Raw genomic sequence first — 21,911 nt, 5'->3', positions numbered from 1 at the left:
TTGAGACAGAGAGACTTCTAGAAGCAGTAAACAAGCCATTATGAAAGCTGATGAAACTGATAAAAAATATGCTCTAGCCACTATGAGAGCTGATGAAACTGATAAAAAATATGCTCTCGTTCAAGAAGAATTGAGTTTGATCAAGCAACAATTAGCCATGATGTTGGAGAAACGAGGTGTAGGCAGTTCAACAAGCACCAATCACGTGCATCTGCATTATGATGAGGAGTTAAATGATCATCCCGTTCCTTGAAGATGGTACATATTTATTTTTGTTCAAATTGTTTGTATATTTTCTAAAAATTTACTTTCTTAATTATATTATAGGATACTAATAAAGTGGTTTCAGAGATTAATCTCTTACATTTTAGTTTTTCATTTTTCAGGTTTCAATTGTATCATTCTCTTTTCCATTGTAGATGGTGGCTTGGAGGTGGCTGCTATAGGTTGTACTGCCAATAACTAGTATATGCTTAGTATGGGCTAAGTAGGAAAACGTATAATGAAATGCTAGTGGGATTGTAATGCCACTTTTTGTAAGACCCGAGAAAAATTAAATAGTTATTTAAATAATTATTTAATTATGGCGGGTAATAGAAACATTTAAAGTAATTAATGTGTGGAACTATGATGTGAAAAAGTGCTAGCTCATGTGGTTGAGAGTACTTTTATTGTGTGTGAGGACTTGGGTTCGAGTCCTATGTGTGCCATTTGAATGTTATTTAAATTATGCATTTTTGTTTAGTTATATATTGAAGGCTTGACGTGATGATAAATTTCTAAAGATGTAGGAGTTATCATAAAAGATGATTTGGTTGAAATGGTTGTGCTCTTAACTTGGTGATTAATTGGTTATGGGTTCAAGTCTTGCTAAGAATCAAATTAAACTCTCTAATTTTATTTTTGCATGGGATTGAAGAGGCATGAAAACCCTATCTGCCAAGAGGGGCAGTTTAAGGGGCTGGAAACACAGAATTGGGACCATGATTAACCATTAAACAGGAAACTTAAATAGCATTTTCGTTTTGGGTGTTAAGTGCACATAATTAGGGTAGTAAGTGAGAGAGAGAAGGTCATAAGAAGAGAAAAAGAGTACTGTGAATTTGTGCTCATCATAGGCAAGGGTTTTCCAGAGTATTGGGGCAGATTGAGAGGAGTGGTGAGACTGAAATCACGAAGGTTGGGGTGGAAAGCAAAGGAGAGCAAGTTTTGTGAAGGGATACGCATATACCAATTCGAGTTTAGTAAGGAATCGAGGTAGGGGGAGTTGTTTTTGTGTGTTTTTGATCGAAATCATTATTACTGTGCCTGGTATGATCATGATTGCATGAGCCTTTTGTCTGTTGTATTGTTTCTGCGAAATTTTGGATTCTGCCCAGAAATTGCCTGGTGGGCATGCATGTGCCGCCAGGCGGCACATCACTGTTGGCTCAGTTTTGGGTGTTTTTGTTTGAGTTGCTTGGCAGTGGGTGGCATTGCGCCAGGCGGTTCTTATGTCTATTGTTGTTTTACGTGTTTTCTTGAATTTCTTCGTGTGTTGGGGGTTCCATTAGGAAAATTATTATATGGGAATGTTAATTATTCGTGATTGCTTCACTTGAGATGATTATATTTCGGTTTGGGATTTTAACCTATAAGGGTTCAATTGCATGGTGGTAGGGATTCAAATTCTTGAAATATTGATGTTAATGATGTTTTACCTAAATTGATATCATGTTCTGGAGTGGGTTGGTATCACGAAATTATGTTAATTCTGTAATATGACTGTGTGATGAGTGACTGGAAAGAAGAAGGGTAGAATGGGATTCATAGAGAACGCAGGAACGAGGGCAGTCTGGCCAGGTTCTGGTATGCCGCCTGGCGGCTCCTTGCTAGCCGCCAGGCGATGGCGTGGGCAGACCCAATTGGGGCTGTGTCGCAGTTGGTTCATGGAAGGGAGAAAAAGAGTTTTGGTAAATTAAAAGGGAACGGTGCAATTGGTGATTTAAAAGGGGAAGACATGGGTATATGTGTGTTAAGATATGATTTTAGATGAAGTGTGGATGATGGATGGATGATGGACATACATAAATAGCTTATCACTGTGAGGGATAGTTGTAGGGAGAGATGCGTTGGGTTGGATTATTTTCGATGAGGTATAATGTGGATGCAATGTTGGCTAAGTAAGGGTCTTGTTAAGTGGAATCTTAGGCGTAGACTCAATTGGAAAGGATTTGAATTGAGATTATGGTAAAGTTGCAATAAAAATAACATGCACATATTTAGAGGTATATGGACTATGTGATATTGTCATTTAGTGGAAAATTGATGTGGGGATAATACTATAGTGGGTTCTGCTATAACTTAATAAGTTATATTGTTCTTCTTGATGGTGGGTAAATCATCTAGTTTGAAAGGGTAGAAATGTGAGTATATGTGATAAGAAATAGATTTGTGTGATGTGATGATTAGGCTTGAGGTCCATTAAGTGAAGGTGCTACAATGATCTAGAACAGTTTGGGGTCTAAGCTGGATAGTATGGAGGGCATATAATATCAGGTTTTTGTTACTGTCATGGCGCCTAGCGGCTCGAGTAAGTGCACCAGGCAATAGGAACAACATGGGGAAATTCTACACCGCGTGGCGCCTGGCGGCAAAGGGAGTGCTCCGCCAGGCGGTGTTGGGGAAAACAGTGGTGCTGGAAGGTCGTCGGAGCCTGGCGGCGGGCAGGTACCGCTAGGCGGTCTGGACCTGTAACGCCTAGCGGTGCTCATGTGTGTTGCTTTTAATTGACAATGATGTTATGCTTGGATCGGGTGATGTTGTGCCATAAGCGGGTAGGTTCATGGATTGGTGGTTAACATGTGATGATATGAGCAGGGAGGTTCATATCCAGTTACTCTCACGTGAGGATACGAGCGAGGTAGGTTCGTATGTTCCGTGTTCACGGTTGAGAGATGCCACGTGCGGGGAGGTACGGGGCTGGTGAATCACATGTGTTGGACTACGGACGGGCAGGTCCGTAGAGCAGGACTACGAGCGGGGAAGTTCGTAGAGCAGGACTACGAGCGGGGAGGTTCGTAGAGGCAGGACCACGAGCGGCAGGTTCGTGTGAGCATCATATTCCCGAGTCCAAGGCTAACCAGTTGTGTGATTTGAAGGCTGTAAAGCCTTGGGGTTAAGGTCTTGGCCAAGAACTATGTAGAATGAATAAGATGGGTGTATGATTTATCTTGTATACTGTATATCTTTTATTTTATTTTTCTCAGCTCACCCTTTCTATGTGTGTTTAGCGATGATCGTGTGATTCGTTACACGGGAGCAGATGTTGAAACAGGTGGAGCTGAGGATGTTCAGGCGACGGAGTGAGGGCTAGCTTTGGGATTAGATCTAGGGTTTTCTCACATGTATTGTACTATGTTTTTATTATGAACACGAATTTTAGGAACTTGTAACACTTTAATGTTTATGTTATAAGTTTTGGCGCGTGCTTTTCATGGATTTAATTTTTTCCCGCGTTAGGAGTATTATTAATGCGACTTTTGATTTAATTTATTTCTTTTATTATTTATTTTAAGTAATATTCCTTAGGGATGTTACATTTGGTATTAGAGCAAATGTTTTGATTTTTTTGGGAAAACAGGGGAGTGAGCGGACGTTTATTGTGTGAAATTGGATGATGTGTATTGACTGTTAAAACTTGATAGGGTGTGTTTTAATCTTTAGCTGTTTGATTTTAACAACTGAAAAATGTGGCGTGCACAGGCAATGGCAAACAGGAGGCGTAGGAATATCGTTGGGGCTGATGAGATTGCTAATGCAATCCACAGGATGGTGGATGCGATGCAGCCCGTAGCAGCACCACCAAGAGCCATGATTCCACCTGTGAGACCTGTGACCATGGAGGACTTCATGCGTCATAAGTCGGCAAAATTCACTGGGAAAGCCACCCCAGATGAGGCTGACGCATGGCTTCGAGAATGCGAGAAGATATTCAGAGTGATAGAGTGCACGGAGGCCCAAAAGCTTAATTTTGTCACATTCCTGTTGGTGACCGAGGCTGAATATTGGTGGATGGGCATTCAGCAACAGATGCAGAACAAAGAGGAAGAGGTGACTTGGGCCAGCTTCAGGACGAGGTTCCTGGAGAAGTACTTCCCTGACAGCGCTAAACATGAGTGTGAGCCCGAGTTTCTCACCCTGCAGTAGGGGAATCTTTCAGTGCAGGCGTACGTGGAGAGGTTTGAGTACCTCTCGAGATTCTACTCCTAGACAGTGACGGAGGAGTGGCGCTGTAGGAAGTTTGAGGGCGGCCTCAAACATGAGCTTAGGTGTTTCATTGTACCGCTGAGGGTACGAGAGTTTCCGGTCTTGGTGGAGCAAGCCAAGAGTGTCGAGCAGCTGGAGATGGGACCCAACCAGGTCAACCGCACTCAAAGAGCAGTGCTGAGGGCAGACAACAGAAGAAGCCCTATAGTAGACCAGTTTCATCTTCACAGAAATTGAAGTGTTATAACTGTGGAGGGGAACACCTACGACAAGATTGCACTAGACCCGCCAACAGCGGAGGCAGTGGTATGAGCACTCGTAAGTGCTATGCCTATGACCAGCCAGGACACTTTGCCAACAGATGCCCTAATAAGAAGACCACTCCAGGATCGCGATCTCAGCTACCTTCGTCTGACAGGCCGAGAGTAGCTGGCCGGGTTTTTGCCATGACCAGCACAGAGGCCACCCGGTCAGGTAACTTGATTTTGTACCACTACTTTCTTTTTGGTAACAGTGTGCTGGTATTGTTTGACTCAGGAGCTTCGCACTCCTTCATATCCCACGATTGTGTGGAGAGATTGGGGTTGTCTACTCGTGACCTAGGATGCGAGTTGATGGTCTCGACACCAGCATCTGGACAGGTTTCAACAAATCTAGCCAGTGTTGGATGCTTGATGGAGGTAGAGGGCAGACGCTTCAAGGTGAACCTCGTTTGCCTGCCCTTGGAGGGATTAGAGGTAATACTGGGAATGGATTGGCTGTCTACCAACCACGTGGTGCTTGATTGTGGACGCCGCAGAATTGTATTCCCAGAAACTGAGGGGATAGAATTGATGACGTCGGGAGAGGCAGTGAAGGAGATGAAGCAAGGATCCACTTGCTTTGTGATAATAGCCCCAGAGAAGAAGATGAGCATCGAGGAGCAGATCAATAGAATATCGGTGGTGGATGAATACGCCGACGTATTTCCAGATGAGATATCTGAGTTACCACCCAGCCGGGATATAGATTTCTCAATTGATCTAATCCCTGGAGCGGGTCCAGTGTCGGCAGCACCGTACAGAATGGCACTAGCTGAACTAGCAGAGTTGAAGAAACAGATAGAAGACTTGCTAGATAAGAAATTCATCTGACCCAGTGCCTCACCGTGGGGAGCCCCGGTGTTACTAGTAAAGAAGAAGGACGGTAATTCTCGGTTGTGCGTCGATTATCGACAGTTGAATAAATTGACGATAAAGAACAAAAATCCATTGCCGAAAATTGATGATTTGCTCGATCAGCTGAGAGGGGCATGTGTATTCTCCAAGATTCACTTAAGGTCAGGCTATCATCAGATCTTAGTCAAGATCTTAGTCAAGCCAGAGGATGTCCAGAAGACAGCCTTCAGATCGAGATATGGGCATTACGAATATGTCGTGATGCCATTTGGAGTGACCAATGCTCTAACTGTCTTCATGGATTATATGAACCGCATTTTCAGGCCCTTTCTAGATAAATTCGTGATGGTGTTTATAGATGACATCCTCATCTACTCTCGGAATAAGGAGGAACATATCGGTCACTTGAGAATTGTGTTAGAGGTGTTGAGAGACCATCAGTTGTACGGTAAGTTGTCCAAATGTGAATTTTGGTTGGACGAGGTACAGTTTCTTGGGCATGTGATTTCTTCGCATGGTATAGCAGTGGACTCGAGCAAGGTTGAGACAATGCTGAAGTGGGAAAGACCTCAGACAGTAACAGAAGTCAGAAGCTTCTTGGGGTTGGCTGGGTACTATAGGAGGTTTGTAGAAGAGTTTTCTAAAATGGTGAGTCCATTAACTCAACTCACTAGAAAGGATCAACCCTTCTCCTGGATTGATAAATGCGAGGAATGTTTCGAGGAGATGAAAAGGAGGTTGACTACAGCTCCGATCCTGATTATTCCAGATATCAATAAGATGTTTGAGGTATACTGCGATGCATCCTACCAGGGTTTGGGTTGTGTACTAATGCAGGAAAATAGGTTGGTAGCCTATGTTTCTAGACAGTTAAAGGTGCACGAGAAGAGCTACCCTACCCACGATTTGGAGCTGGCCGTTATGGTGTTTGCCCTTAAGACATGGAGACACTATTTGTATGGCTCCCAATATTGGCACTTTTTGTTTGACTATAATCTGATCTTAGACACTAGGATTTTTGTGAAACTCACAACTAACTTTATGTTTGCAATTTCAGTTGTAAATGAACGAAATCATATGCCCGATTTCTGGATTGAATGAATGAAATCATATGTTGGATTGATTAGATTGTTTGAAATGTGTCTGGATAGGTATTGGATGCAGGTTGAGGAATTGGATGCAGCTTCTAGGATTTGCCAGGAAACAGATTGGTCATTTCAAATTAAGCAATAATTTGCGTAGGCTTAGCCGACGCAAGGCCGATGCTAACAATTTAATTTCTAATTGTTTGTGTTGGCCTGACCCACGGAAATAACCTCTTTCAGATTCCATTTTTGTCATTTGTGGGCTTAACCCATGCATAGCGTATTGTTCGTTGGCTAAACCCACGCATAGCCCATGCAAAAGTCAAAATATTGCGTTGAATTCTTCCCATTTGCGTCGTATTGATCGACGAAAACTATTTAAATTTCTTTTCGGTTTTAATTGTTTGTGGGCTTGACCACGCATGGGAAATTATTATTATATTTGTTATTCATTTTCGTCGTTTGAGTCGACGAGAAATACACAGAAACCATGTGTCCCCATTTAATCGACGCAAATGACCTTTGCATCCAGGAAATGGACGTGGCTCACGTTGCCGTCACTGGACCGACGCCATGAGCATATTATCGTCGGATTTTTAGTTGTAGAGTAGGTTTTTGGCCGACGAAAAAATCAAAAATTCTTGTAGTGTGTAAATCAGTTGCAAATTTCTTATATTCACTACTAGATTTTTTTTTTATATTGTATGAGATTTTTTTTAAAATTGTAAAAAGAAAATTTTATCATTTTTTGTAAAAATTTTAATTGACAGATAATTCCTTGAATAATTATTTCGTACAAAATTATAAAATTTGTAAATATTTTTTAGAAAATAAATATTACAAAAGAAAAATTAATTGATAACAATTTCTTAAAAAAAATTCATAACAAAATTTATAAGTATTTTTTAAAAAAATTAAAATAAAATTACAAGAACATATGAATTTTTTAGTATTGATTCAACCGATTTGTTAATGTTTTGTCAAGCAATGGAAGGGAAATGAGGACTACATGTATTTAAAGCAACCTCCCTTTTATCTGTATCAATTACTTATGTTTGATATCTTAGTTGTTATTCCTGAAGTAGTTTCTAATTTTGTAAACATCCATGATAGTTGTGGAAAGATTGATTATAAAATACAAATATATTTTCATGTTCTCGTAATTAGTCGTGAGAAAAAAAAAACAAATAAAATTTAAATAGGTCTGCATATTTTTTCTTATACCAAATATCGGTTTTTCTATAATTTATATTTTCTTAATGTGTGAAAAGGGTAAAAAATATAAAAACGAACGTTGAATTGTGTTTTACGATTTGTGAGAACCTTTTGCAAATCTCTGTCTTAATAAGCACTAACAGAAAAGGTTCAATTTTATGTTGTTTATCTTGAGAATATGTTTGACGAAGTTTGTAAGGCCCAATTTCAACACACACTCTTAAAACTATTTTTTGAAGAATACGTTTTCACGAAACTCTTGTATGGTCGTAAGTTAGTTACACATTTTTTACATGCAATAGGACAAGGAGAAGAGATAGAGATTACACAAAATATTTTTATAGTAGTTCATTTGAACAGATTATGTCCAATTATCAATCCAATCAAGTTTCCACTAACCAGATTATTGTTGCAATATACAAGTATTATTTAGACTTAATTACTCTCTCCAAAACTCTTTAATAAACAAATATAGATTATAGGGTTTTGCTCACTAAAAGAGATTAAAGTCTTAAAGTCTTAAGACTGATAAAAAAAATGAGTTACAAGATTCATAAAACTCGCTCAGTTAATTATGAACACCAGCAATATTCTTCCTCGTACACAGAAGGCTTAGGATTGCTTGAAAATTTGAAACAAAACTCATAAGCTTTGTACGTTATTGTTGTCCAACATGTCCTATAAACCTGAGAAGAACAAAGTTGTTGCAAATCCTATTGAGAATTGGTAAGGTTTACAATCCATTCATCTTTTTCTATTAATTAACATTTAACCACATCTATATATATATACAAATGAGAACTAACAAATAGCAACTTTTTCAATTAAATACTATATATCACACACTTCAATTCAAAAATTTTTATCTACAAAAAGTAAAAAAGCTAACGTGTCACACTCTCATCATTTTGACACTTCGAAAAAAAATTAAAAAAAAAATCTCTCTCTTTCCACTTTCTCCACGTATTCCACCGCTTATTTCTCCTCTCTTTCCACTTTCAAAATACAAATTCAATTCTCTCTCTTAAACTTCTTCTCTCTCTTTTTTACTTTTCGTCTCTCATTCTCACTTTCACAGCTTCAAACGCTTCATCTTCTCACTCTTCCTCAGTCTTCTCACCTTCCTCCTTCTCACTTCTTTCTCTCTCTTTCTCTGTCTCTGTTTCTCCGCGTTCATCATGGTTTCTCTGCCTTTCTTAGCTTCTTCTCTAACATCTTCTTCTGTTCATCTTCTTCTTTTCATCGAGTTGTTTTTAAATCGCAAAAAAACGACTATGGAGATGGTTTATATTTTGTGAGATCTAACTTTTTCATGCCTTTTTTACAGGTTTTAACCCAGAAGTCGATTTTATTTAGAGTTTTCTCAACCGAACAACTTATTTCTTCTTATTTTTTGTCAGATCTATCTTTTTCATTCGTTTTTTCAGAGGTTTAAACCCATAAGTCGTATTTATTTTGATTTTTCTCAAGCAAACATCTCATTTTCTTCTTATATTTTGTCAGATCTAACTTTTTCATGCGTTTTTTTACAGGTAAGAACCCAGAAGTCGATTTTATTTTGAGTTTCTCAAGCGAACAACTCATTTTCTTCTTATATTTTGTCAGATCTAACTTTTTCATGCGCTTTTTTACAGGTAAGAACACAGAAGTCGATTTTATTTTGAGTTTTCTAAAGCGAACAACTCATTTTCTTCTTATTTTTTGTCAGATTTATCTTTTTCATGCGTTTTTTTACAAGTTTAAACCCAGAAGTCGTTTTTATTTTGAGTTTTCTCAAGCGAACATCTATTTTTCTTCTTATATTTTGTCAGATCTAACTTTTTCATGCGTTTTTTTACAGGTTTAAACCCAGAAGTCGATTTTATTTTGAGTTTTCTCAACCGAACAACTCATTTTCTTCTTATATTTTGTCAGATCTAACTATTTGTTTCGTTTTTGTACAAGACTAATATGGTTCACTACGACATATGGTTTTATTACGCAGATTTCGTTTTCATTTTGACCTTTCCCAAGCGAACAACTCATATTCTTCTTTTATTTTCTCATATCTAACTATTTTTTTCCGATGATGGTATTTTCTAAGGTTGCTACATGTCTAATATGGTTCACTGCGACAGATTTAACATCAGGTTTATAAAAAACTTTTTATCTAACTATTTTTGGCGTTTATGTACTTTGATCTAACTGTTTCTTATATTTTTCTTCTGTTTATAGGCTTCAAATCAAGATTTCAAACTGATTCAAGAGTCTTTTTCGCTGTACAACTTAACTGGTAAGTAATTTGTATCAAAATCTACCTTTTTATTTACCAATTTATCTGTATTTTTCCACCCTTTACAAGCAACCCGTTCATCTTCTTCATTTTTCTACCTTCAACTCTCTTGGTGTCATTTTTTTATTATGATTAAGGACGATTAAACCATATTATTATGATCACTTATGAGCAAAGACTCATATAGAAGACTTTACAATCACTTACAAGCAATAAAAACTCACATGCAAAGAGAAGAACAAACATACCAAGAAAAATACAAAAAAAAATCTACTTACTCTAATTGATAAATTGATTGATTGGATTTGAAAAACTTGTCGCGAAAATCCTTTGATGGTCTCATATCTTCAAAAAAATGAACAAATAATGAGAAAGCTCAGAGAAAAGGTAGAGAGCTCTATAAAAGTAGTGTCTAAAGAAATAGTATGTTTTAAAGTAATAAAACTCGTTTATAAAATTTTTACCAATATTTAAACATTTTTTAATTTTAAAATAATCAAATTTCACTATTTCAAAAACATCATCAATTCTGAAATATAATTTTCTAGGTCCTTACAACATCCATTTAGAAAAAATAATATTCTACTATGTTTATCTTACGAATTTGTTCAAAAGGATATTATTTAAGAAAATTTAAAGATGTGAATTTTGTAATATAATTTATAAAAAATTATTACTATAATATTGGTTTATATTAAAAAATATGCTTAAAATTTTATAACATTAGATTATAAATATTTTCTATTATAATGGTTTTATTTAAATAAAATAAAAATAAAAAATATAATTTTAAATTATATTGCACTAAAATCATAAATTATTTTTATATTTTTGCTTTCCCTACTTAAATTTAAATATAATATTTTTATTAATTATTTTAAATTAGTATTTCATAATTTTAATTTTAACTTTTTAATTTTGTTCTCCATTTTGAAAATACAAAATAGAAAAAAAAATCAAATATGCAGGTAGGAGAAATATAAACCTATTTAAAAAAATAATGTTACAATAAATAAAAATAAACAAATTTTGTTTAAAAAAATATTACTTTTTAAAAATCTCCGGTTTAGACACGTAACGGAGAGTTGATAGTCAATATGTGGTACAGAAACAGAAACTGTTCCACAATTCAATAAAGCTTTTACGTGGTATTTATTCTAAAATATCTATTGGAATAGTTTTTCCTTCACTATGTCCATAAAAAGTTTATGGATAAAAATATATGTACTATGTTTACTTTTTTATAAAAAAATAAAAATATTATCTATCTATAATAATAATATAACAATAAAGAAGATTCCTTTTTTTATCTATATTTCATAATATCCGTTTTATCCTTAGTTTTTTTAAAAATTAATTATTTTATAAATAATTTTTAATCATTTTTAGTTTTATATATCTTATTTTCTTTTAATCATTCCTCTCTTTTATCTTAAATCATTATTTAAATTTTTTTTTATATATATATTTTTTTAATTTTATATCTATCTATCTATCTATCTATCTATCTATCTATCTATCTATCGATCTATCTATCTATAACAATATATAAAGAGGATTCTCCTTTTTATGTCCACTTTTCAATATACCGATTTTACCCTTTAAAGATAATAATTTATTAAATTTTTAAAGATTGACCGTTACTTTTATAAACTTTTTATAAAATCAGATGTCTCTGCTTCTTCCTTTTTTTATTTATCAATGGTTATTCTTTTATCTGTTCTAATATATTTCACTTTATTTTTAATAAATATAATTTATTTATATATATATATATATATATATTAACTTAATAACATTATAATATTATCACCTGTTAATATAATATCACGCATATTTAAAAAATGTATACAGGCGCGCGCCTGTATTACGCTAGTAACAATAAAGGGGATTCCTCTTTTTGTATCCACATTCCCGTTTTACCGTTAGTTATTTTAAAAATTAATTATTTTATAAATAATTTTTAATCATTTTTCTTTTTATATATCTTTATTTTCTTTTAATCATTCTTCTTTTTTGTCTTAAATCATTATTTAAATTTTCTTTTTACATATCTTATTTTTTTAATTTTATATTTAACAACTATTTTAAAAATTATACATTTGTTATTGATCTTAAATTTCTTAAAAATTAAAAAATGCGAATATACAGTCGCTGTCGCGCATGTATGTTCGCTAGTTTTATAAGTAATTGCATTGAGTCCGTACCCAACTTAAGTAAATAAAAAAGAAGAGTAATGATAATATATATATATATATATATATATATATATAATATTTAAATAAATTTTTTCTTATTGTTTAAGTTTTGGAACTTTTTAATAATTTTTTAAAGTAAAGTCCAAATTCGTACACACAAAATAACTTTATATCTAACTCTAGTAATTATAAAAGTAAACATAAATAATTTTTATAATTTAACTATAGATAATTATTTTAATTTAAAAAATATTAAATTTAAACGGAAATATCAAATAAAAAATGATTAAATTTTAACAAGTATTGTTTAAAGAATAAAGTTGGTAAAATAATTATTTTAAGTAAAAAAATATTACTTATTAAAACATAAAATTAAAAAACTAAGTAAAAACTTGATAACTTTTTATATAATAGTATAGATAATTTATAATATATAAATAACCATTTAATTATGAAATTTTTTTTTATTGAATTCGACATCTGATGAAATAGTTGGATTAATAACAATAACATACTGTAAAATTATCTTAATTGGATTAATAAAATAATATACTGTAAAATTATTTTAAAAAACTTTTCCATGATTATCGTTTATTTTAATAAATCTATAAAATTCATATTTATGTCAAAAATATAGTAGGAGTAGGATGGTCATCAAACAGACAATTATCTTGATAATTCAAAAATATAATATTTTATGTCAAAAAATTAAAATATTAATATTTTTGTTGTGTAGTGATTATTTTTTTAATTTATAACAATGATATACATATATTTTAGTTTTATCTGTTTATTATATGTTTAATTTTTTTATTATCATATCATGTTATTTGTAAATTTATATTTTTTCTTTCTCTTTAAATATATACTAAATATTAATGTAAGTTTTTGGTATTCATAAATATTTTTCTTTACTTTACCGGTACAATAATGTGTCATCCTCCGAAGAAATATTCCTTTAGCTGAGTTTTGACTTAGGTTGTGAATTAAGTAACTATTTTATTCTTCTTATATCATACAGAGGTCGAATAAAACATCTTTCTAAATAGTTTAACATTCAATAATATACATAAAAATCAAGTTTTGCGCATTGGTTGATAAATCTAGTATCTACACTTTCGGATGTTAACGTTAAACTACATAGTACTACTTAAAGATTCCGCATTAAATTACACTTCTCATATCGACAACGAACCGACCATAGAAACCAAGTCTCTCAGCTCCTATTTCACTTTCAGCTTCTTCACTGTTGCTGCTCTTTTATTTTCAGAGTTTTCATGGTCTGAGAAAGTGAAACAGTGGAACACAAGGATGTTAACACTAAACTCCAGACTACTATATAAATGAAAGACTTCCCACTTCCATATAAGCATGGGTTCAAGCCGAGGCAACTCTTGGTGAACTTTACTACGCGATTAGCCAGAAAAGCAAAACGCTAGGGTTCCCAGCGGGTGTGTGTGCCACTGTAGGCACTGGTGGCCACTTCAGTGGAGGTGGTTATGGATCCTTGATGCGTAAGTACGGTCTTGCCGCAGATAATTGTTGGAATTAATTGACAAATTAATTCTATTAGTGACTCATTTGAAATATTATGATGAGTCCAATTGTGATTTAAAAAAAAATATAAAGACTTATTGGTTATTATTATGGGAAGTGATAATAAAATAAAATAAAGATAAAGATAAAATAAAACCAACTTGATGGACGTTGGTTTATAAAAGGAATAGGAGTTCTGTCTCTGACCATAAGGTTCTTTTCACTGAAACCCATCAAGAACGTGTGAGAAGAGAAAGAAAGGCAAAAAGATAGATTGAGAAATGGTGATTGAAGAGCACACAAGATTACAAATTTGAAGAACGTATATTCACAGGATCTCTCATGGATCAAGGTTACTGCTCTATTATGTTTCATCGAGTGAGAATCATAAATCTTAAAGATCCTTAACTAGTTTTACATGTGGTATCAGAGCAAGATTGTAGGATTTATGATTCTCCTTTTATGCCATTTGTTTCCAATTTTTATGAACCCTAATTAAAGTTTTAAGGATTATTTAAGTTTTTTCGCTGCCTTAAAAATTGAATACGAATGAACAGTACATGAATATATGCGTGAATAATGAATCTGAATCAATGAATCAATGAACAGTGGCATGATGCATGATTGTATTTTAATTGGCATTGATTGAAATTAAAAACCGTTACTGTTTGAAATGAAGCAAAGTGAATGGCATATTGTTAGTGTGTGAACGTGTGCTGCCATTGTGTGAACGTGTACAATTGGAAGTTTCAGTTTTCCAATTTTGGTTTTTCTCCTTACGCACGAACTCGAACATGAATGGGTTGTAATTTATTAAGATTAAAGTCTAATGTTTTTATTGGATTATGTTATGAATAAAATTAATATTAATTATTTTTATTTATATAAATAATTAATAATTTTATTTTAATTTGTAATAATATTTATGTTTGTTATTATTAAATTAAAATTAATGAAGATGCTATATAAAGTTTATAGCAATTAAATGTTTATTTATTTATTTATTTGAAATCAAGTATGATAAATTTTGTTAGTCACCAAAATTTTAAAGTTTATATGATTTCAAATTATTAATGTTTTTTATTTTAATTACCCATAGTATGGATGCTAAATTATGAATAATTAAATTTATGGGTTAATTAAAATTCATTAATTATAAGACATTTAAGGATCGCCCAAAGGTTGATTAATTGTTCTTATAATTAATGAATATGATTGTAGATAATTTTGTATGCGTCACTAGTTTTATTTATATAACCAAAGGTAGTAGGTGATTCTAGTTGATGCATATTTTAATTATCAATAATGTTATAATGTGATTAACATCATTATGTTTATGTTTGTGTATTAGTGGATCTCCCAAAGGAGAACATTAGTATGCATAGAATGATTGTTTATATCTGAATCTGTTTTTACGTTTAGTTTTATGACTCAAAGCATTAATGTTAGACATGTGTTAATTGCAGTCTCTGTTCCGGTATCTTTACATGCGCATGCTTCGTCTGTTCCAGTCTTTAATGGGTTAAATTTCCCTGACTGGAGTGAGCAAGTCCAATTTCACTTAGGTGTGTTGGATCTTGATCTAGCTCTTCTAGTTGAAAAGCCGGCTGCTATCACGGATGCTAGTAGCAATGAAGAGAAAGTCCATTACAAAGCCTAGGTAAGATCAAACAGACTTAGCTTAATGTTTATGAGAATGAGCATAGCAAGCAATATAAAGTCAGCTCTTCCCAAAACTGATGACGCAAAAGAATTTATGAAATTTGTGGAAGAGCGCTCCCAAACTGCTGATAAGTCTCTCGCTGGGACACTGATGAGTACGTTGACCACTATGAAGTTTAACGGTTCGCGTACTATGCATGAGCATGTGATCGAGATGACAAATATCGCAGCAAGACTTAAGTCTTTAGGAATGGCAGTGGATGAAGGTTTTCTCGTGCAGTTCATTCTGAACTCATTATCGTTTGAGTATGGTCCGTTTCAGATGAACTACAACACCATGAAAGACAAGTGGAATGTGCATGAATTGCACAGTATGCTAGTTCAGGAGGAGACCCGACTGAAGAACTTAGGAAGCCACTTTATTCAATATGTGAAGAATCAAGGAGCTGTTGGAAAGAAAGTTACTAAGAAACATGGAAAGGGTAAAGGACCACTGAAGATTGACGAGTCCTCAACCAAAATTTAGAAGAAAAATGACAAATGTCATTTCTGCGGGAAGTCTGGACATTTCCAGAAGGACTACATAAAGCGTAAGGCTTGGTTCGAAAAGAAAGGTGAGCATAATGCTTACGTATGTTTTGAATCAAACTTAACTGAAGTTCCCCATAATACGTGGTGGATTGATTCTGGATGTACGACTCATGTTTCTAATGTGATGCAGGGATTTCTTACAACCCAAACCATAAACCCAAATGAGAAGTTTGTCTTCATGGGCAATAAAGAGAAAGTTCCAATGGAAGCGGTCGGGACTTATCGTCTAATCCTCGACACTGGATATCACTTAGACCTTATGGATACTTTTTATGTACCTAGTATCACTAGGAATTTAATTTCTTTGTCTAAGCTTGATATTGCTGGATATTCTTTTAAGTTTGGGAATGGTTGTTTCAGTTTGTTTAAGCGTACTTTTATGATTGGATCTGGTACACTTTATGATGGTTTATATAAATTGAATTTGGATAATTTATATGCTGAAACTCTTATGACTTTGCATCACAATGTTGGCACTAAACGTAGTTTAGTGGATGAACGATCTGCTTACTTGTGGCATAAACGTTTGGGACATATTTCCAAAGAAAGAATGCAAAGATTAGTAAAGAATGAAATCCTTCCGGATTTAGATTTTACTGATCTGAATGTGTGTGTGGATTGTATTAAAGGCAAACAAACTAAACACACAAAGAAAGGAGCCACGAGAAGCACTCAGCTTCTTGAAATCATACACACCGATATATGTGGTCTGTTTGATGTAAATTCTTTCAATAAAGAGAAGTACTTCATCACCTTTATTGATGATTTTTCGCGTTATGGACATGTCTATCTACTGCATGAGAAATCTCAGTCAGTAAATGCCTTGGAAGTTTATATAAATGAAGTGGAAAGGCAATTAGACAAAAAGGTGAAAATCGTAAGGTCTGATAAAGGTGGTGAGTATTATGGAAGATATGATGAAAGTGGACAACACCCTGGTCCATTCGCTAAGTTCCTTGAGAAACGTGGTATTTGTGCTCAATACACAATGCCAGGCACACCACAACAAAATGGTGTATCAGAAAGGCGTAATCGAACCTTAATGGATATGGTTAGGAGTATGTTAAGTAATTCATGTTTACCTGTATCATTGTGGATGCATGCTTTAAAGACTGCCTAGTAAAGCTGTTCAAAAGACTCCTTTTGAGTTATGGACGAACAGGAAACCCAGTTTGAGACACCTGCATGTTTGGGGTTGTCAGGCAGAAGTAAGAATATACAATCCGCAAGAAAAGAAACTGGATGAAAGAGCAATCAGTGGATTTTTCATTGGTTATCCAGAAAAATCAAAGGGGTATATGTTTTACTGTCCTACCCATAGTACTAGAATCGTTGAAACTGGAAATGCTCGGTTCATTGAAAATGGTGAAACCAGTGGGAGTGAAGCTTCATGAAATGTGGAGATTAAGGAAGTTAGAGTACAAGTTCCTATAACTAGTACTTCTTTATCAAGAGTTGTTGTTCCACATGTTGTAGAAACTCACAACAATTAAGAAGAACAACAAATTAATGATCCTGAGGTTAACAATGAACCGATAGTAGAACAACCACAAGAAATAGTATTAAGAAGATCTCACAGAGATAGAAAGTCTGCTATTTCGAATGACTATGTGGTTTATCTACAAGAGTCAGAAAATGACTTAAGTATTGATAATGATCCAATTTCTTTTTCAGAAGCCATTAATGGTGATAATTCTGATAAGTGGTTAGATGCCATGAAAGATGAGCTTAAATCAATGACACATAATGACGTATGGGACCTTGTGGAATTGCCAGAAGGATGCAAAAGAGTTGGGTGTAAATGGGTCTTTAAGACTAAGCGTGACTCTCAAGGCAATATTGAACGTTACAAGGCCTGTCTTGTTACCAAAGGTTTTATTCAGAAGGATGGCATTGACTATAAGGAAACATTTTCGCCTGTTTCTAAGAAATATTCTTTTAGAATTATCATGGCATTAATAGCTCATTATGATCTTGAGTTACATCAAATGGATGTTAAAACTGCTTTTCTGAATGGGGATTTAGAAGAGGATGTCTATATGGACCAACCGGTGGGGTTCGCTGAAGAAGGAAAGGAGCACATGGTGTGTAAACTTAAGAGATCGATATATGGACTTAAGCAAGCTTCTCGGCAATGGTATCTTAAGTTCAATGATACTATTGTGTCCTTTGGATTTAAGGAAAACACCGTTGATCGGTGTATATATCTGAAGGTCAGTGGGAGTAAGTTTATATTTATGATTCTGTATGTTGATGATATCTTGCTTGCGACTAATGATCTTGGTCTATTAAGTGAGACTAAGAGGTTTCTCTCTAATAACTTTGAAATGAAAGATATGGGTGAGGCATACTATGTGATAGGAATAGAAATATTCCGTGACAGATCACAAGGACTGTTAGGTTTGTCTCAGAATGCATATATTAATAAAGTTTTAGAGAGATTCAGAATGGATAAATGTTCAGCATCTCCTGTTCCAATACACAAAGGAGACAAGTTTAGTCTCATGCAATGTCCAAAGAATGATTTGGAACGGAAACAGATGGAAAATATCCCTTATGCATCTGTTGTTGGGAGTTTGATGTATGCTCAAACCTGTACGAGGCCAGATATTAGCTTTGCAGTTGGTATGCTTGGTAGATACCAAAGTAATCCAGGTCTGGAGCATTGGAAAGCTGCAAAGAAAGTTTTAAAGATACTTACAAGGAACAAAGAATCACATGCTTACTTATAGAAAATCTGATCACCTTGAGGTGATAGGTTATACAAATTCAGACTTTGCCGGCTGTGTGGATACAAGAACGTCTACTTTTGGTTATGTGTATCTTTTAGCCGGAGGAGCGATTTCATGGAAAAGTACGAAGCAGTCTGTCATTGCTGCATCCACCATGGAAGCTGAATTTGTGGCATGCTTTGAGGCCACAGTTCAGGCTAATTGGTTGCGGAACTTTATTTCAGGACTTGGAGTAGTCGACAGTATTTCCAAGTCGCTGAAAATTTATTGTGATAATTCCACAGCAGTCTTCTTTTCTAAAAACGACAAGTATTCTAAAGGTGCTAAACATATGGAGTTGAAATACTTTGCCGTTAAAGAAGAAGTTCAGAAACGTAAAGTGTCAATAGAACATATTAGCACAGATCTTATGATTGCTGACCCTTTAACAAAAGGGTTACCGCCCAAATTGTATGCTGGTCATGTAAAGAATATGGGCATTATGTCTACTAGTGAATGTTAAATGTTGAATGTTAATATATTTTTTAATGTTTATGTGACACTCTGAGCTCCTTAATATATAAATTTCTGAAATCTGTGTTTTCTTCTTTATGTTTATGCATGCAAATTATGATGAAGAAAACAAATTATGTTATGTTATTGCTTTGTAAAATGACATTATGTTTGAACCCATTATTGACTTCTCGTTTTTAAGGTCATATTAAGGAGAAAGGGATGATATAGTAGTACATGGAAGGGATCATGTCGATCAAATGATGTGTGACCGTCATGACTCTTATTATGTCTGTATCTTTAATTATGAATAATGATGGAACCAATTTATGCAAGGTCTTTTATTGCGCATTATGTTTATGTATTAAATCACATAATGTTATGACATCATATGAGTCAAGTGGGAGAATGTTAGAATTAATTGACGAATTAATTCTATTAGTGACTCATTTGAAATATTATGGGGCCCAATTGTGATTTAAAAAAAATATATAAAGACTTATTGATTATTATTATGGGAAGTGATAATAAAATAAAATAAAGATAAAGATAAAATAAAACCAACTTGATGGACATTGGTTTATAAAAGGAATAGGGGTTCTGTCTCCGACCATAAGGTTCTTTTCACTGTAACCCATCAAGAACGTGTGAGAAGAGAAAGAAAGGCAAAGAGATAGATTGAGAAACGGTGATTGAAGAGCACACAAGATTACAAATTTGAAGAACGCATATTCACAGGATCTCTCATGGATCAAGGTTAGTGCTCTATTATGTTTCATCGAGTGAGAATCATAAATCTTAAAGATCCTTAATTAGTTTTACAATAATATCATAGATGCTCACATAATAGACGTGAATGGTAATCTTCTTGACAGAAAAGCCATGGGTGAGGATCTGTTTTGGGCCATCAGAGGAGGTGGTGGAGCAAGCTTTGGAGTCATCGTGGCTTGGAAGATAAAATTAGTTCCAGTTCCATCAACTGTGACAGTGTTCAATGTTTCAAGGACATTAGAAGAATATGAAACCGATATTATTCAAAAGTGGCAGCTTGTGGCGAATAAATTGGACAAGCGCATATTCCTTAGGATGGACTTGGCAAGGGCAAATTCAAGTGAACATGGAAAGCAAACAATACAAGCCATTTTGTGTCCGTGTTTCTGGGAGGTGTAGAAGAGTTTATTCCATTGATGCAAAAGAGCTTCCCAAAGTTGGGTTTGGACAAAAAAGACTGTACTGAGACGAGTTGGATTGGGTCAGTTGTTTTCATGAATGCTGGGTTCAGTGGAACTAGAGACCTTGAAGCCATTGAAGTTTTGGTGAACAGAACTCGAACTCGTGTGAAGAACTTCAAAGGGAAATCTGATTATGTGAGCAAACCAATTCCTCTTCATGGATTACGAGGGTTATGGCGCTTGCTTTATGACGATGGCATTGAATATGGTCAGCTTCAATTTGCCCCTTATGGAGGCATAATGGATGAGATTTCTAAATCTCAAACTCCATTCTCACACAGATCTGGATACATATTTCATATTCACTATATTGCCACTTGGCTTGAGGAAGGCGACGAGACTGCGCAAAGACACATGAATTGGACTAGAAGAGTGTATAAATATATGGAACCTTATGTTTCAAAGTCTCCCAGAGCTGCATATCTGAATTACAGAGACCTTGACATTGGGGTAAATAACAATGGCTACACCAGCTACCACCAAGCCAGCATTTGGGGTCTCAAGTATTTCGGTAGCAATTTTAGGAGATTGGTAGAAGTGAAGACCAAGGTTGATCCTCATAAATTTTTTAGAAACGAACAAAGCATTCCTACACCATCCGTCCATGTAACACCTTAGAAGGATATTACTTAATAAAATAAAATTTTATTGAAATTCAAGATAGTAAATAAGACTCTCTTCTGCCTTTCTGCCCTTTCTGCACATCTCTTCTAATCTAAGAGCTCCACAACAGACTCTGTTTTTGTTGTTTTGACAAGCTATGAGTTCTCGTGTTAGCACTCTTCTATTCTGTGTAGAAAGGCTCAAGAAATATTGCATTATTTGAGGTTGCGTTGCTAGTCTAGATTGTTTTCATCAAAGTGGAATTTGGATTGTTATTAAAGATGATAATTTTTCATTGTTAATTTTTTTGTTTGTTTCTTTCGGATTGATGGAGCAGAATTTTCGTGCCCTCCATGGTTTCCTGTGGGAGCAAAAATCTTGATAAATAGGGGGAGGTGAATGTTAGAAAAGTGATAAGAGTATTGTGAGGCAGTGAGTAGGCCCTGGGAGAGAGAAGAGAAAGAATGTAGTTTTGTGAGTGAGAGATGTATTGTGTAGTGATGAGAAAGAGTGTTGTGATGTTAGAGAATTTTGTGTAGAAATTAAAAGGTTAAAATACTCCCTTGTTCCATGTTTTTGTTGAAAAATCTTAAATAAGTCCTAAGATTTTTTTTAGTCTCAATTAGGTCTATATTTTTGAAAATGTGTAACAATTAGGCTCATTCCGTTAGTATAGAGTTTACGGAGTTAAAGATGTGCCATGTGTCAGCTCCACATTTTTTAAAATTTTTTAAAATTTTTTTAAAATTTTTTTAATTTTTTTTTAATTTTTAAATTTTTTTTTGAAAATTATTCATGCCACGTGTCACATCAGTATTGTACCACGTGTCAAGTCAGTAAGGTGACACGTGTCAAATCATTATCTGAATCTCAATTTGGTCCATATAT

The 21,911-nt window shown here is 34.3% G+C and overlaps 1 pseudogene; it reads left to right on the top strand.

The window, feature by feature from the left end:
* Positions 1-15,623: 15,623 nt before the first annotated feature.
* On the top strand, positions 15,624-21,038 carry LOC114175047 (annotated as a pseudogene).
* Positions 21,039-21,911: the final 873 nt, after the last annotated feature.

Source organism: Vigna unguiculata, chromosome 3, assembly GCF_004118075.2.
Source record: "Vigna unguiculata cultivar IT97K-499-35 chromosome 3, ASM411807v1, whole genome shotgun sequence".
Taxonomy (NCBI): Eukaryota; Viridiplantae; Streptophyta; class Magnoliopsida; order Fabales; family Fabaceae; genus Vigna; species Vigna unguiculata.
This window is presented reverse-complemented; position numbering and strand designations above follow the sequence as displayed.